The sequence below is a fragment of the Symphalangus syndactylus genome, chromosome 19, assembly GCF_028878055.3.
Source record: "Symphalangus syndactylus isolate Jambi chromosome 19, NHGRI_mSymSyn1-v2.1_pri, whole genome shotgun sequence".
Classification (NCBI taxonomy): Eukaryota; Metazoa; Chordata; class Mammalia; order Primates; family Hylobatidae; genus Symphalangus; species Symphalangus syndactylus.
In genome coordinates, this window is record NC_072434.2 from 26468409 (window position 1) to 26485703 (window position 17295).

General features: G+C 36.5%; 1 protein-coding gene and 1 long non-coding RNA gene across 6 annotated transcripts in view; one reads left to right on the forward strand and one right to left on the reverse strand.

Moving 5' to 3' along the window:
• KCNT2 (potassium sodium-activated channel subfamily T member 2) overlaps positions 1 to 17295 on the forward strand; it is a 398329-nt gene that overhangs the window by 70618 nt on the left and 310416 nt on the right. The window lies entirely within an intron of this gene.
• The window catches only part of LOC134731969 (uncharacterized), a 156136-nt gene continuing 145117 nt past the window's right edge, over positions 6277 to 17295 (reverse strand). Inside the window, exon 3 of the long non-coding RNA XR_010114727.1 lies at positions 6277 to 6483. This is a non-coding gene — a long non-coding RNA (uncharacterized lncRNA). The remainder of the gene's footprint in view (positions 6484 to 17295) is intronic.

Sequence of the window (17295 nt, forward strand, 5' to 3'; positions counted from 1 at the left end):
TCTTAACTTTATGGAGACAGTTGTCTCCAGGGCAGCAATTCTAGAAAATGCCCAAGTGGGGGAAGGACATTGCTGCATGACCCAGTCCTGCCTGGCCACTTCAGCTCAAAGGCTATGTGCTGCAACCAGGTAGGGGTGTAAAGCCTTTTCTGTTTGATGAAGGAACTGGCCAAGGTTCCTGGCGTGGGGAGACACCACAACTGGAGGTCACATGTGAGGTTTACAATCCACTGGTCCACCACCAACATACCACGAGTGCTGGCGCTGCTAGACAATAGTGCAGATACATTCTGGGGGTGGATATTTTACATGGCTTGGCAGCTGTGCTGTCTATTATGGACTTGATCCACTGCTTAAGAGAACTGGGACTGTACCACTATGTAGTGGACATGACTAATGCATTCTTTTCCAGAGAACCAGGTAACAGTCTGCCTTCATGGGAGAGAGACAATGGACTTTCACAGTGTTGCCACAGGTCTACATGCATAGCCTCACCATATGCTGTGGTCTTGTTGTTGATATTATGTTAGCCACTGATTCTCTTGTAGATTTTGAAGTGGCAATGCTCCCCTTGCCTAGAATTAAGATGATGAGGCTGAGACAACCTTTCTAGCAGCCAAGTGGACTATTCAGCAGGCACAGCCCCTATGGATAATTAACCAGGGGTGCCCATTTGAGCTGGATGTGCATGTATCCTCATGTAGTTTTGGCTGAGGCCTACAGCAGCGCATGGAGCGCTTGGGAACACCAGTAGGCTATTGGTCCCAACTATGAAAAGAAGCTGAGCTCTAGAATTCATTGATATAGAGGGAGTTAGTAACTGCATATGCTGCCCTTCAGGCTCATGAGAGTGTGGCAGGATGGGCTACAGTCATCATGCAATGAATTACTCAATAGCGGGATGGGTGCATTCATGGATAAAAATACCCTGGACTGGGAAAGCAGCTAGTAACTGCATATGCTGTCCTTCAGGTTAGTGAGAGTGTGACAGGATAGGCTGCAGTTGTCGAATGGATGACTTACCCATTGGCGAGATGGGTGCTTCCATGGGTAACAACCCCCCAGACTGGAATGGCATAGACATCCATTTTAGCAAAGTGGGGCACCAACTTAGACCAGTGGAGTATGCTGAGTATAAGCCCCTTAGCAGCAGAGTTGCAAGAGATCTTGGAACCTGTAGTCCTAGTGCAAGATAAGGCCATGGGGCCTGAGGCACCCCTAGACATGGGTCTAGCTGAGGTGCTACTGCTGCCTGGACCACTGTTGCAGTCTCACCTAGCAATGACACCATATTGTTTGAAACTGGATGTGGACAGTGTGGTCAATGGGCTGAACTCAAAGCAATATGAATGGTGATCACCAAGAAAGTGACACCTATGATAATCTGCACTGTTAGCTGGGCAGTTTATCAAGGCTTAACTTTGTGGTTAACTACCTATAAGTTACAAAAGTGACTACTTGGTCACCAGCCCATGTGGGGCCAGGCCATGTGGCAAGACCTATGGTAGGAAAGATGTCTTTCTCCACCAGGTATGGGGCTGAACAGTAGCCTGTTATTGTCTGGCCCAATGCCTGTAAAGATAGAGAAATAGAAACCTGGCTTAATGCATAAAGCAACCTTGGGGTAATGTCACATGGAGTGGTTGCCTGCCATAACCTAGAGTTTTTGCTCCCTATATTACTGCTGTGGCCTCTGGATCCAGGGTTCTGCCCTGTGGGCATGTGTCCCTGCCTAGAGGATGCCCTCGGCTTAGGGGGTGCAGTGTAAGGGAGATGGTTGCACTTTAGTCAGGAGCAGGCCGAGGCGGCTTTCTGACACAGTGTGACTCAGCAGGTTTGGAGTGCAGGCACACAACTCTGCATGGTATGTATCCAACGCCATGTGAGGCACATTAGATGATCACCCATGTGAGCTCATGCTTGGCTCGGAGCCACTATTGTCTGTAAAAGATATAATTACCATGCTGACACTGTACATACAGCTTGTGGCTTGCACCCACAGATTGCGTACAGGCCAGCTCATGCCCAGAGAGAGAGTAAAAGCTGTGATGAAACTGTCTACGATTCCTCAAGTGTTTTACCAGCTACCCACCACCCTACCAACTCTCCTCAGACCTCATTTAGCACCTAACAACCTGACATTTCATATAGTCATTTTATAACCTTGGTAAAACCAAGGTTATAAAAATGTGCAAAGAAAATAAGCATGATTCTAAAAAATGTTTTAGAGAAACTTTTTAAACAGCCTAAACTAGAATACATTTTACTATGTTTTCTCAAGTATTTGTTAGAGCGATTTTCAATTGTCATTATTAATTGGAATTATCATTAGCAGATCCAGGCATCTTGGCTCTCGAATTTCCAATGTGTTACTGATACTATCTTTAAATGAATATTGCTTATGACAAACACTTTTACAATGTGTAACAGCTGAACAATAGAAATTTAATTCTTTGACATTTTAACGATAAAGCTAAATCAAAGACAAAATGAGATGGTGTTGACCACATGGTGAATACATCATAATGGCCTTACTTGATGAGGGCCATGGTATAGTCTTACATTCCTCCTAGAATGTTGGGCCTCTGATTTTGTGAGAACATCCAGAGTTGTGTAATTTCAGAGCAACTGACCCATACTTAGCAAACTAAAGTATGACTGAGAAACAAACCTTAATGTTAGGGTAGTGACTTTGTTCACATTAAATAATATGCATGAAAAGGGAAATTATAATCAGAATTATACCTTGATAACATGGAGCCAAGTAAGTAAAGAAAACAGAAGTGGGTGATTTTAAAGGATAGTTATTATGCAGTCCAGGCTGTGGCTAGTCTCTACTAGGAAAATTATATTAGAAATCTCCTCTAGAATTGAGGATGCTGAGAATTCTTCTGTTTTTGTTTCCTTTCACTGAGATGATTCAGCAGAAAGGTATCAGTGAAGTTGGGTCATTTCCACAAAGTTCCACAAAGTGACCTGCTTTTTCTTGGGTGGATTTTATGATCTATCTAATGTATATCAAAAATATATAAATTCTTTTTCACAGTTTTTGAATTTATTTTATTTCTTGATTTTGCCTTTTAATCAAATTTTTAAGAAGCAGGCTTCCTTTTTTTTGTTCTTTTATGATTTTAAAGGCTAAAGATGAACGCCTTCTTTTAATACGTTTGTTCCACTTAATACTAAATTAGTTCACGACAGCTTTCTTGGACTTCATGTTTTCTTCTTATTCTTCATCTGAGAATAATTTCAAGACATAAGCATTTCTGTTTCAGCTAAAATAATTAGTCTCCCCAACTCTAGCAAATACTATGTTAATAATAATTTTGTGGCTTGTATGTATTTATTGCCTGGAGTAAGATTTCAAAATGAGCAAGTTTAAGGTAATGCACCTGGCCCATTGTCTAGTTTCAATGCAAAAACAATTTTCCACAGAGTCTAGTAGGAAATCAGTTTACTCCATGGAGCAATACTGCTATTTAAGATTTTCTCTCAAAGCATAAATATACTGAAAATTGTTATTTTTCAAATGCACTCAACATTAAAATATGGATAATCATCAGCTATGGGAACAGACTTCGAATATGTGGTTTCCGAGGTAGTGCATTAATATATCTTAGGTAAAAAATATTCTTCCTTTTTTTTCCCCCACCAATCTATTACCTTCCAAGTTTTTGTGCACTGAATGCAAGAATACTGGACCCTGATGGCAGGTATCATGCATTATCTTCAAATTGTGAATAAAAGCCAATTTTAAATTAATCAGATTACCTTTGGAGCTGACCATCTACAAGAAGAGAAGCCCCTCAGCCCAGGCTTTATGGTACTAGTGGAGAGGCTCTAGTTACCTATCACCCACTCAACATACCCATTCTTTAGTGTCATGGATTTTCCATTCAGAGCACTTATTCCAATGTGTAAGTAAACATTTTATTTATTTATTTATTTTTTGCCTCTTCTGGCTATGGTAAGATCTCTATGAAAACAAAACCTATTTTCTGTTCCTAGCTTTATATATGATGCCAACCACAATAGAAGACATAAGAATTACTGAGTGAATAAATAAATACTTCTGCACCCAAGCTGAGGATTATTTTTCCACATGGATTATGTAGAGAATTCCTCAATTTCTAACCTAGGAGAAAGCTAGTCAGATTTCCTCAAATCTAACATGGGAGAAAGCTAGTTCATATCTCTTGGGAGACGAAGGACTCCAGATGATTGAAGAACTTGAAGTTTCCAAATGCATTTTGGTTTGTAAGAGTGCTGCCAATTAATGCCAGTACAACTAGTTCGTATTTATAGTTGCCTCTCTGGAATCATCAGATTTGTCTTTTTAAATGATCCTCATCATTATGAGACATATAGACCTCTCAACAGAGAAATAAGAACAAGGATCTCCTTTTGTAATTGTAATTACCCCTTTTGTAAGGGATAATTTTCTTCTTACATATGCAGTCCTAAGAAGGCCAATAATTATTGCATATTGGAAGAGAGCTTCACTACATCAATAGCTTTCTCTTAGTCATTCTGTCAGAATCACTAGGAAGCCTGTGCTTTAAAAGATATTAGTAGGTGCAAGTAATACCTATGTTGAATTATGATATTCTTAATAATCACCTTGCATCACTAAAGTAAAAGTGCAAATTTTATTTCATACATCATTTATGTTATCCTTGGTTGCCCACAAAAAGAGTAAAATTAGATTTGGCCAGATAGAGATCTCTGCATGTGCTGATTATTTGAGAATTTTCTTTGCTTTTGAATTGCTACTGCTTTTCTTTAGAAGGGGTAAATTTTGAATATCCCAAATTTACATGAGTGGAAATTATATTTCCAAGATGATATGGAGAAGTTAGCAGCCTGAGCTCCTTTGTTTCATTGCAGTGCCTTACATTATAGGTTGTATGATTTATGCCTTGGTTTATAAGAAGAGGTTATGAGCTTGAATATTAATCAAAGTATATTAATAAAGTAGAACATTATCAATTAGGCATCCTTTCACATGTGGAAAAGATCACATAGAGAGCAGAAGTCACTTATTTTGGCTCAGCAACAGAGAATCATTAAACACGCTAGAGTTCATTCCTGGTGATACATTATTGGAGATTGCAGTAAAGTCACAATTTTTCTACTCTCTTTTATTTTCATTTTATTTTATTTAATAAATATAATACACATAGAATTAAACTAGGTGTGAAAATTCAAAGCTGGAGTAAGAAACACATAATCTCAAGGATAATATGTAACTTTTCTCTTGTTTATATCAATATTTTTTTCCCTTTCGTGTTAATAAGACTCATGTCCCAAGTGGGAGCTTGGAAATGTTAGAGTTCCAGGATATTAAGGTTAAAAATGAACTTAGCTGTTGAATGCTTCTATTGATGTTAGTTCTGGAAACTCAAAATCAGGTCCAAATAAATTACATGGAAATTGTAAATATCACCTACTTTTTCCCTGTTTTTTGCTTGGCTAATGCTGGTGTTTATGAACTATTCAGAATCAGAATGAATTGTTCCTGGCAGCATGTGCTGTTATGCCAAACTGATGCTTTGAAAAGATATCTCATAGACTTAAGTTTTAAATCAGAATATTATTTCTGTTGATCCTCATTTTATTCATTGTGAAATAAATAAATATGAACATGTGATAAGGCATCTCTTTCCTAAGATGGAAAAAGACTGATAAAATAAAGACTTTGTTGCTAAAAAAACCCCCAACACTTTACTATAGTATTGAGCAAAGGAAACTAAACTACAAATTTGTGTGTTTTGGTAGCTATAGATAATGGGAGTAAGAGAGCTGACTCACAGATAAACTTATTTAGAATATTGAGGTACTCCAAATTACCACTTTCTGTAACTTCCACATGCTAGGAAATGCTGCTTCAGTCGTCAGTTCTTCACTTCTACCAGCAGACATTTTAGTGTAATTACATTAAATTGCTGAAATAAAGACATCTGTAATTACTTCATGGAGAGACTCTAGTACAGACTGACTAGAGACTCTGCTGAAATAATCACTGAGCTCTTATTTCAGCAAACTTATCACAAATCTACATTTCTCAGCAATAATATTGTGTATCCTTACTGAAAGTCTGTTTTGGGGTGATTTTTTAAAAATTATTTGTGTTTGTATGATAATAATGGTTATCATAAGAATACCATAAAGATGTGAGACAAAAATATGGAGAAGCTTTGACCTGTGAGTTCTATATATTAAGTATTTAATATACATTCTTATTTTATTCTCATTAATAATAGAAAGTAGGAGTCATTACCTCCATTTTACCTCGAGGAAGTAGAGTCGCAGAACAGTTAACGTGGTGCATTCCAAGTCCTCTTGCAAGCCAGCCCATAGCTGGATCTAAATGCAAGTCAGTGTGGCTACAAAGTTCGTCTTCTTTTATTCCATGCCATTTTTCTTGATGTTATAATACTCAGGTGGTAACTTGTCCTTTTGGAAGTCTGTGAGGGGATTCTGCTATGAGAATGGCAAGAATATATTTTCACTGATGAGGCCAGAAGACATGGATGGGTCTAGCTCAGTTGAGTTTTAGAAAATGTCTCCAAAGCTGTAGTTGGCAAAGCCTACACTTGAAGAAATGGGAAAAGCAACTCCCCACAGACTTCTCAGCAGAATAAAAGTTACGAGAATATTAGAGGACATGGTTCTTCATCTCTGGGCAGTGATAAGTTCAAGAACTTATGTTGTGTAAAATTACTATTTACAGTAAAGCTTTGGCTTCTGATTCATCCTTTTAAGTTTTTATCTGAAACTAACAAATAATCCTGGGAAATTGTCAGGGGCCGAAGTAATAATTAAATAGTAGTTAGGAAAAGGATATGATGTGATTCCCACTATGGCCTATTGTTAAATGAGCTAATGTCATCAGAGAGCAGCTATTTGAGTCTTCATATATAGCATTCAAAAAGTGGTTTTGAAGGGATAAACATTTTGGGAAGTAAAATCATGGTTAAATCTTGTGATAGAGATGTTATTAAGTATAAACGATGTTTCTTATTTTGTTAGCACTTTATTTATATGACATAAGCAGTATGTGATCAGTATAAGAAAATGGAAAATACTGATTAGTGACAATTACTAGAAACTTCAAAAAAACACAACATTATTTCAGCAATGCTAATAACTTAATGTAAATATTTACCATTTTCTCTATATTTACATGTATATGCTTTACCTAAACAAGATCAAATCACAATGGTTTTTGGTAACCTATTTTTTGTTTGTTTATATATCGGTTTTCCACTTAATAGTACTTTATGAATAGCCGTCTATCATTATTTGTGATTACAATACTATTTCATACTGTCGATATACCAAAAATATTTAACTAATTGTCTTTTACTGAACAGTTGGTTAAAATATTTAACTAATTATCTTTTATTGCTTTGATTTTTCAATCAAAACAAGTCTCATGATTAAGACTTCAAAAAATATTTATATTCTACTTTGCAAAATTATCATCATCTAAATTTTAAATCTCCTAACATTTTGTTTGCCTTTTAATGGGATTCATACATTTTCTATACTGCTACATTTTAATGAATTTATACATATATATATTTTCTTTGTGCATTCTGCCATTCCTCTTAGGGCCACAATAAACTTCATATTTATTGTGTTTCTAAATGTATCAGTCATTTTGTAGGATGTGTGTCACAAAATAGTGTCTTCTTGAAATTTGACATTTCATACTCCTTGCTAGTATGAAATATGATTGCTGCATATTTTTCTGAGTCATCAGGCCTGTGTGTTTGGTAGACATGATCTCCATTTCATGGGAGATGGATGTTAAAATTAACATCTGATTTTGTTTACCAGAGAAAAGATAATAGGTTATATTTTCTGAAACAAGTGGTATGTTCTATATTTTGAGCACCGAACATCTTGAGACCAAATAAATGTAAAAGATTTTTAGAAAGAATCCGAGAGGAATATTATGACAATTTATTTGCTATTAATGAATGCACAGTGTTCTGTAAAATAATCATGTTAACCAGTACACTGGTCTTCCTGCATCATCAACATTTCCTTAATAGTCTGCCAAGCAATGCTGAATCAAAGATACCATTAAAGAAATTAGAATCAGCTGCTGAAGCTGAAATGTTTACATCCTATAAAATCCTTAAAAAATAATGATAAAAACACAAGCCTCCATTTCTTTGATCATGCTACTGGATGAAAGGAGTTTGTGGCTGTAAATAAATTTCTTTCTCTTGAACAAGTATCTGAGCAGAAGATCATAATGTCTCCACAGCTAGTTCCTTGCGGATCCACATTTGTGCCTTTTCCACGACTTCAACCGTCAATATCTGATTCAAGAAAAAGGTACTGTAGGGTAAGCTGTAACATCAAGGGGTCAAAATGATGAAAACAATGTTTGGATGTTTTTGCTGACATGGATAAGGCTATAATTATTTGCTCTTATTTATTCATCCAAAATAGAGTACTTTTCATAATCTGTAGTTTCAATGAACTTACATTACGTGGTTTAAATATATTTCTTTTAATGATCAACAAGAGATACACATTTCAGAAAACTCTCTTAAGCATTAGTAATATTCAGTTTTGCATTTATTTTTAAGTTACTTTGGAAAGTTGAGTACATACATTATACACTGACTTTTGCCGTTACATTGCTCTCATTTGATATAAAATCTTTTCTCTATCATTGCTATTTAAATTGAAGATATTTTGAATATGTTACAATCAGCATTTTTTCTAAAAAGTTATTCAATCACATTATTTATTTTAAGATTCATATTCAGGAGTTAAATATGTATAGCATAATCATAAGCATGAAAGGTATGGGGCAATCTAATGCACAGTCGTATCATGTCTGACTTTGCCCTTGAATGATTAGAATAGCTTTCTCTCAAGATGCCTGCTTCTGTTCCTTTTATCCGTACATTTTAGGCCAGGTTGCCAGCATTGCAGATGGAGTTGTTACAAATACATTGATGTCACCAATCAAGGGAATAATTCTGCCTAACGGGTGAGGGAAGTGTTAACCAATTTTTATTACTCACAGTCATAAGCCAGCAAGAAGGAAATCTCTCTACTCCATTAATGATTCTGTTTTTTTACAATCAACACTTAAAACTAAAAGACTTCTTTTTAAAATGGACCATGCTAAAGTAAATGGGTACGAACCCATGAGTAAAGATTTATTTCATTTCTTAATAGCCCTTTAGTCAATAACACCTTCTTTGGCTTAGATATTACCGGAAAATAAGAAGTTAGTGCATGCCATTTCTACTTGATTCTAGCTTGAACAATTCTAAGAGAAGCGAGGAAAGGAATCACATAATTTATTTTTTCAGTGGAAATGGCAGCATAGAATTTTCTGTTTTTCAGAGGAAAACATAGAATAATAAAACTAGTGTATCAAAAGACTATTTCTCAATCTGTGTAAATACTTGGGGCTACCCAGGTTTGTAATATCAAGAGTAAAGTATTTGTTCACAATAATTCTACATCTGATTCTAACTTTCTTGAGAATGCTCATATAAAATCAAAATGCTTCATCTTTCTGTGGATTGCCAATGATCACAGCATGAGTGAACTAAACAAATTAGAAAACGGAAAATGAAACAGGATATTTTGACAGAAAAAACATAAGATTTTAATTTGTGATCTGGAAGCATGTGTAATAGACATGGGTCATTGTTCTATAGCACTGATTGTGGAGATTGTTAGATTGGTGACATAGCTGTCATTCCATTACTGACCATTATTCTGTTTTATCAAAAATGCTTATTAGAGATAGTTAACTGAAAGTAATTTGAGGCTAGAAAGTTGACAATTTAGGATTAAGGAAAAATGGCAGAAGAAATTTGGTACATTAGCAAGAGCCATGATACAAGACCAGACCTATGTTCAATTCTTGCTCTGTCACTGTGTGTGAAAGGGGTGTATCTCTGTTCATAGGAATTATGCTCCTTCTTGTGCACCAGCAAGTTTGCTTCACATTAAATTATTTAAACAAATTGGAACTTTTCAAATGGTAACTTCATATTTTTATTTAAATGAAAGTTTCTGAGTAATTAAGCATATATCCTTCATATGCTAGAAATATATGCAACTTTCAAGAGCACATGCTGATTCACAAGCAGAATAATGGTTTCCTATTAACATTGTTCCCCATGAAAGAAATTCAAGCAGCTTTTAAAGTACTTGAAACTGTAAAGATAATGGCCTCATTTTCAAAAAATTTGTTAGATTATTAATATCATTCATTTTACGTTACCTTGTTTTGCTAATAAAGTGTCATTACTCACACGTGAATACTTTTGAACATATTTCAGGTGATTTAACCTAACTTCATGCTCGTATGATGCATTTTTATGTCTGTGCTTCAACCTTTGTGTTACTAATACCTTATATTGGACAAACAGAAGACAAATTACTGAAGCTTTTTTTTTTTTTTTTTTTTTTATTATACTTTAGGGTTTTAGGGTACATGTGCACAATGTGCAGGTTTGTTACATATGTATCCATGTGCCATGTTGATTTCCTGCACCCATTAATTCGTCATTTAGCATTAGGTGTATCTCCTAATGCTGTCCCTCCCCCTTCCCCCCACCCCACAACAGTCCCCGGAGCGTGATGTTCCCCTTCCTGTGTCCATGAGTTCTCATTGTTCAATTCCCACCTATGAGTGAGAACATGCGGTGTTTGGTTTTTTGTCCTTGCGATAGTTAACTGAGAATGATGTTTTCCAGTTTCATCCATGTCCCTACAAAGGACACGAACTCATCATTTTTTATGGCTGCATAGTATTCCATGGTGTATATGTGCCACATTTTCTTAATCCAGTCTATCGTTGTTGGACATTTGGGTTGGTTCCAACTCTTTGCTATTGTGAATAGTGCCGCAATAAACATACGTGTGCATGTGTCTTTATAGCAGCATGATTTATAGTCCTTTGGGTATATACCCAGTAATGGGATGGCTGGGTCAAATGGTATTTCTAGATCGAGATCCCTGAGGAATCGCCACACTGACTTCCACAATGGTTGAACTAGTTTACAGTCCCACCAACAGTGTAAAAGTGTTCCTATTTCTCCACATCCTCTCCAGCACCTGTTGTTTCCTGATTTTTTAATGATGGCCATTCTAACTGGTGTGAGATGGTATCTCACTGTGGTTTTGATTTGCATTTCTCTGATGGCCAGTGATGAGGAGCATTTCTTCATGTGTTTTTTGGCTGCATAAATGTCTTCTTTTGAGAAGTGTCTGTTCATGTCCTCTGCCCACTTTTTGATGGGGTTGTTTGTTTTTTTCTTGTAAATTTGTTTGAGTTCATTGTAGATTCTGGATATTAGCCCTTTGTCAGATGAGTAGGTTGCAAAAATTTTCTCCCATTGTGTAGGTTGCCTGTTCACTCTGATGATAGTTTCTTTTGCTGTGCAGAAGCTCTTTAGTTTAATGAGATCCCATTTGTCGATTTTGGCTTTTGATGCCATTGCTTTTGGTGTTTTAGACATGAGTGAACTCCCATTCACAATTGCTTCAAAGAGAATAAAATACCTAGGAATCCAACTTACAAGGGACGTGAAGGACCTCTTCAAGGAGAACTACAAACCACTGCTCAATGAAATAAAAGAGGATACAAACAAATGGAAGAACATTCCATGCTCATGGGTTGGAAGAATCAATATCGTGAAAATGGCCATACTGCCCAAGCTAATTTATAGATTCAATGCCATCCCCATCAAGCTACCAATGACTTTCTTCACAGAATTGGAAAAAACTACTTTAAAGTTCATATGGAACCAAAAAAGAGCCCGCATCGCCAAGTCAATCCTAAGCCAAAAGAACAAAGCTGGAGGCATCACGCTACCTGACTTTAAACTATACTACAAGGCTACAGTAACCAAAACAGCATGGTACTGGTACCACAACAGAGACATAGATCAATGGAACAGAACAGAGCCCTCAGAAATGATGCCGCATAGCTACAACTATCTGATCTTTGACAAACCTGACAAAAACAAGAAATGGGGAAAGGATTCCCTATTTAATAAATGGTGCTGGGAAAACTGGCTAGCCATATGTAGAAAGCTGCAACTGGATCCCTTCCTTACACCTTATACAAAAATTAATTCAAGATGGATTAAAGACTTATATGTTAGACCTAAAACCATTAAAATCCTACAAGAAAACCTAGGCAATACTGAAGCTTTTTAACAGCTCCCATAAGTTCTATGAGGTCCATCTTTTTACATTAAAATGAATAAAAGAGATAACTTGCCATTTCAAACGCTCTTTTGCTTCTTCTACAAGGAGGTTTGAGATATCCTATAGAACAGTGGTCCCCAACCTTTTTGGCACCAGTGACTTGTTCCTTGGAAGACAGTTTGCCCACAGACCGGTGGGGGCGTGGTTTTGGCATGAAACTGTTCTGCTTCAGATCATCAGACATTAGTTAGATTCTCACAAGGAGCACACAACATAGATCCCTTACATGCACAGTTCACAATAGAGTTTGCGATCCTGTGAGAAACTAATGTCGCTGCAGGAGGTGGCGCTCAGGTGGTAATGCTTGTTCGACTCCTGCTGTGGGCCTAACAGGTCACAGACTGGTACTAGTCTGGGGCACGGGGGTTAGGGACCACTGTTACAGAATGAACACACTGAGGAGTATGCAAAAAAGTGCTAGACACAGTCCCTGACTTTGTGTTGTTAACATTTAAGGAACAGACAAGAACACATTGGCTTATCCAAATAAAACTACATGGTGGCTGGGTGCGGTGGCTCACGCCTGTAATCCCAGCACTTTAGGAGGCCGAGGTGGGCGGATCACGAGGTCAGGAGATCGAGACCATCCTGGCCAACATGGTGAAACCCTATCTCTACTAAAAATACAAAAATTAGCTGGGTGTGGCAGTGCGTGCCTGTAATCCCAGCTACTTGGAAGGCTGAGGCAGGAGAATCGCTTGAACCCTGGAGGCGGAGGTTTTAGTGAGCCGAGATCATGCCACTGCACTCCAGCCTGGCAACAAAGCAAGACTCCATCTTAAAAAAAAACAAAAACAAACAAAAAACCTACATGGTAAGGTTCTAAGACTCAGAGCAGGTAATTATGTATGTAAATTGTATATGTATAATTTATGTATACAATAATGTAACATAGTATTTGAATGGACTGTGTATGTGTGCATTTATATTTTATATGATTTATATATTATAATTTATAAAATATAAGCATTGAAATTGTGTGTATGTTTATATATATCATAGCATATATAAATTATACATGAACAATTTTTATATAATTATATGTGTAAAGTTTCACTCACGCTGAGCCTTAAGACCCTACCTTGTAGTTTTATTTGGATGATCCAATGCGTTCTTGTCTGTTCCTCGAATGTTAACACAAAGTCAGGGACTGTGTCTAGCACTTTTTTGTGTACCCCTCAGTGTGTTGATTCACACCCACACCCCCACACACACACACACACAGAGAGTCAGTTCTCATTATTTGTGCTATTTATGTTCTATAAAGTTGCCATCAACTCTGCATTAGTGAATACTAGACTACTACTTCTAGGTAAGTATAGGAATAGGATCCTATAAACCTTTGGTCACATTTTTTGTCAAGTGTTCAATACATAACCTTGTTTTATGTATATGTCTGTTTAAAGACACCTTTTAAAATGTTTAGTTATATCACATAATTAAATATATGCAGCATTTCATTTCATTATAATAAAACACTAGCCAAGAAAGTTTTCACATTTCTTGATTCTGGGCAATATGGCTGTAAACAGTAATGTAAACTTTTTTGGCTTTCAGCCTCATAACAGTACTGCCTACTGTGCTTTTTTTGTTTTAAAATCAGTTACCACCTCATGAATTCACAAATTTATCTACCTTCCCATCTTTTCTATAGCCTCATTATGCACAATAAATGTTAGTTTAGCACTTTCTAGAGCAGGCCCATATACAGATTGGTGATTATCTGGATGAACATTGAACTCACAGACAGCAGCCCTGTAACTCATGACTGAAGAAAGCTCATCTAACACACATATTTCTCTGTAAGGTATATCACAGTCTTCTTGCACTAACTCAACATTACACATAAGAGCTATTAAACAGGGAAATTACGAACAAAAAGCATAAAAATGCAAAATAAAAAAAAAGTGGCACTATTAAGACCATGAAAAGGACACTTGTTTACAGTATGAGAGCTGAAACAAGAAGACAGAGCGGGGCCTGGGTCAACTCTATCTGGGAATTTGCTGTGCAGACAACTGATTTTTTTTTTTTTTTTTTTTGCTTTACATAAATCTACAAATAACTGTGAAAATACTACCATTGTGGTCATTTTCTACCTGTTCGCTCACTTTCTTCGACAATCAAAAACCACTGAATAGCTACCTTTTTTGTGGTATTAGCTATCCATGTAAATGACATTGACATCTAATCTGATGCTTGAGCTAGAATCCCAAAGTCAAATTTGACTTGTTCTTTGCAAAGATCTCCAAAATACAACAAATCACCAAATTTCTTCCGTTTCTCTACTTCAACCATAGCAATATAAAATAGATGAGTAATTGAAGATTCTATAATAAAATACTCATTGTATTCATAAAAGTTGAAACCTAGTGATTTATTAAATTAATATTTTTAAGCTAGAAGACAGTTTATGGAACATGAAATTAGATCTAAATTGATTGACTTTCCTATTTGTTGCTAGAAATAGAAGTAAAATGAAAATTTGATAGCTTGGAACTACAATAGGTAGATAACCCAAATATTAAATTTAATAACACCACTATCAATATTATTTTTTGATAATGATATCTGGGATATAGGAAAATGAAGATTTTGCTTAACACAAAATATATCTTATTATATATGACTTTAGTGTGAACTTCACTGTTTTACATCGTATTATGTAATATTTCTTGTATTTACATTTGAAACATGGACATTAAATGATATGGCATGATTTTGATAACCTCACTCATTGTATTTAATGAAATATGGAAAATTATTATGTAATATGGCATTAGTGGTAATTATTTACTTGCCATCCTCTTTAGTGGACATGTTATTTTATACCACTGGACATCCATTCTCTCATTTTTGGCAACAATTCCTGATTCCTCTCTGGAAAACCACTTTTTCCCCCCCCTTATTCTCAGTCCGTGGTCCTTAGTACCCTTCTCCACCCCATTCTCATTCAAACTCCCAGTAAGAATGTGTGAACCTGAAATAATCAAAACGATCAGAATCCAGTTCTAAAGAATTTACTCAAGTGTGAAATTTAAGGATGGCTGCCCAGGAAACACAGACTCCAAATGAATGGGGTCAGTGTTCTGAAGTGGAGAACTAGGATTTTACCTTTATAGGTAGAAACAAAGAAATTTAGTAGGATTACAACATTTTTCATATAAAGCTGGTTTATGAATTACAATTTGATTAGTTGCAGCTTGTCCCTTTTTGGGAATGGTATACTTAACAGTTCATCTTGAGCAACTTGATAATCATAGAGTCTGTGCTATCTGATCTGAGTCAGGTGCAAGAGAAAAAAGAAGGAAGTTAACCTATAATGAGGGTCGACAAATAAGAGGGAAGGGAGCTTATCTCTGGTGTCATTTAATCTTTTACAACATTTTACAAAACAAAGTAGGTAAGGAAAAAGTTAATCTATAATTAGAGAAACAATCACATTTTCTTTAAGACTCAAAATAATTGAAAGTTCCAACAGCTTTAATTTGAATTACTTATTTTCACAAATGTTACCAGGCTAAGTCAGTTAAGGAACTTTATCCTCTGACCTCAGTTTTTAATTTAAAGGTAGATGCATGGCTCTATCAGATGCTTTGAGACCCAATAGAAGTTTTTCTTGAAATTCTGGTCTAGGTTCTCTTTCTTTCTGGACTCAACAAGAATAAATACAATTTCTGGAGTAGTTGCAGACATCTTGCCACCATGAAGGAAAATCTGCTTCTGAATGAACAAAGGGAATTGTAACTGCAGATGGAGAAAAATAAAGTATCGGTGAATAGATGGGCTCCTGTTTCAATCCATGTCTGTAGGCGTCACCAGTCTACACTTTTCATTTTTGAGAGGCTTTAAATTCCTTCTTAATTTAAGCTAGTGTGTCCGTAATTGGTTCCTTCCAGTGGGTTCTTGGTCTCGCTGACTTCAAGAATGAAGCCGTGGACCCTCATGGTGAGTGTTACTCTTCTTAAAGATGGTGTGTCCAGAGTTTGTTCCTTCAGATGTTCAGATGTGTCCAGAGTTTCTTCCTTCTGGTGGGTTCGTTGTCTCGCTGACTTCAGGAGTGAAGCCGCAGACCTTCGCAGTGTGTGTTATAGCTCTTAAAGGTGGTGCGTCCAGAGTTGTTTGTTCCTCCTGGTGGTTTCTTGGTCTCACTGACTTCAGGAGTGAAGCCGCAGGCCTTCCCAGTGAGTGTTACAGCTCAAAAAGGTAGTGTGGACCCAAAGAGTGAACAGTGGCAAGATTTATTGTGAAGAGCAAAAGAACAAAACTTTCACAGTATGGAAGGGGACCCAAGTGGGTTGCCATGCTGGCTTGGGTGGCCAGCTTTTATTCCTTTATTTGGCCCCGCCCACATCCTGCTGAGTGGTCCATTTTACAGAGCACTTATTGGTCCATTTTACAGACTGCTGATGGGTCCATTTTACAGAGTGCTGATTGGTGCATTTACAATCCTTTAGCTAGACACAATATGCTGATTGGTGCGTTTACAATCCTCTAGCTAGACAGAAAAGTTGTCTAAGTCCCCACTCAACCCAGGAAGTCCAGCTGGCTTCACCTCTCACTAGTATGAGTAGCTTATTTTTCTCAATTGCAAACTAAGGAGTATGAAGTCATATTAAACCCAATGAATAAAACAGTTCAGGCATCTGAAAATTATTTTAAGAGTTAAAGCATAAAAATGTAAGGTTTAATGACTTGATTTCCACAGATTTCACTGACTTATTTGTATTAGAACATCGTTTTGGTAAATGTACATCTGTTCTTCATCAAAAACTGCTGGTACCTCTAGTAGTAATACTTTTCACATATGTATCATCTTCCATCATTTATATCTAGTTTGTATTTGGCCTATAGCTCATTTATGGACACCTAAACTAAATTCATCTCAATTTTTAATTTTTGTTAACATAAAGAAGTTTACAAGCAATCTAGGATACAAAAAGGACAAAATTTGTAAATATGCATGCAGAAAATGAAAGCAGGTTTGGAATGGAGTTGCCCAGTATACTGACTCTGCATAAGCACATT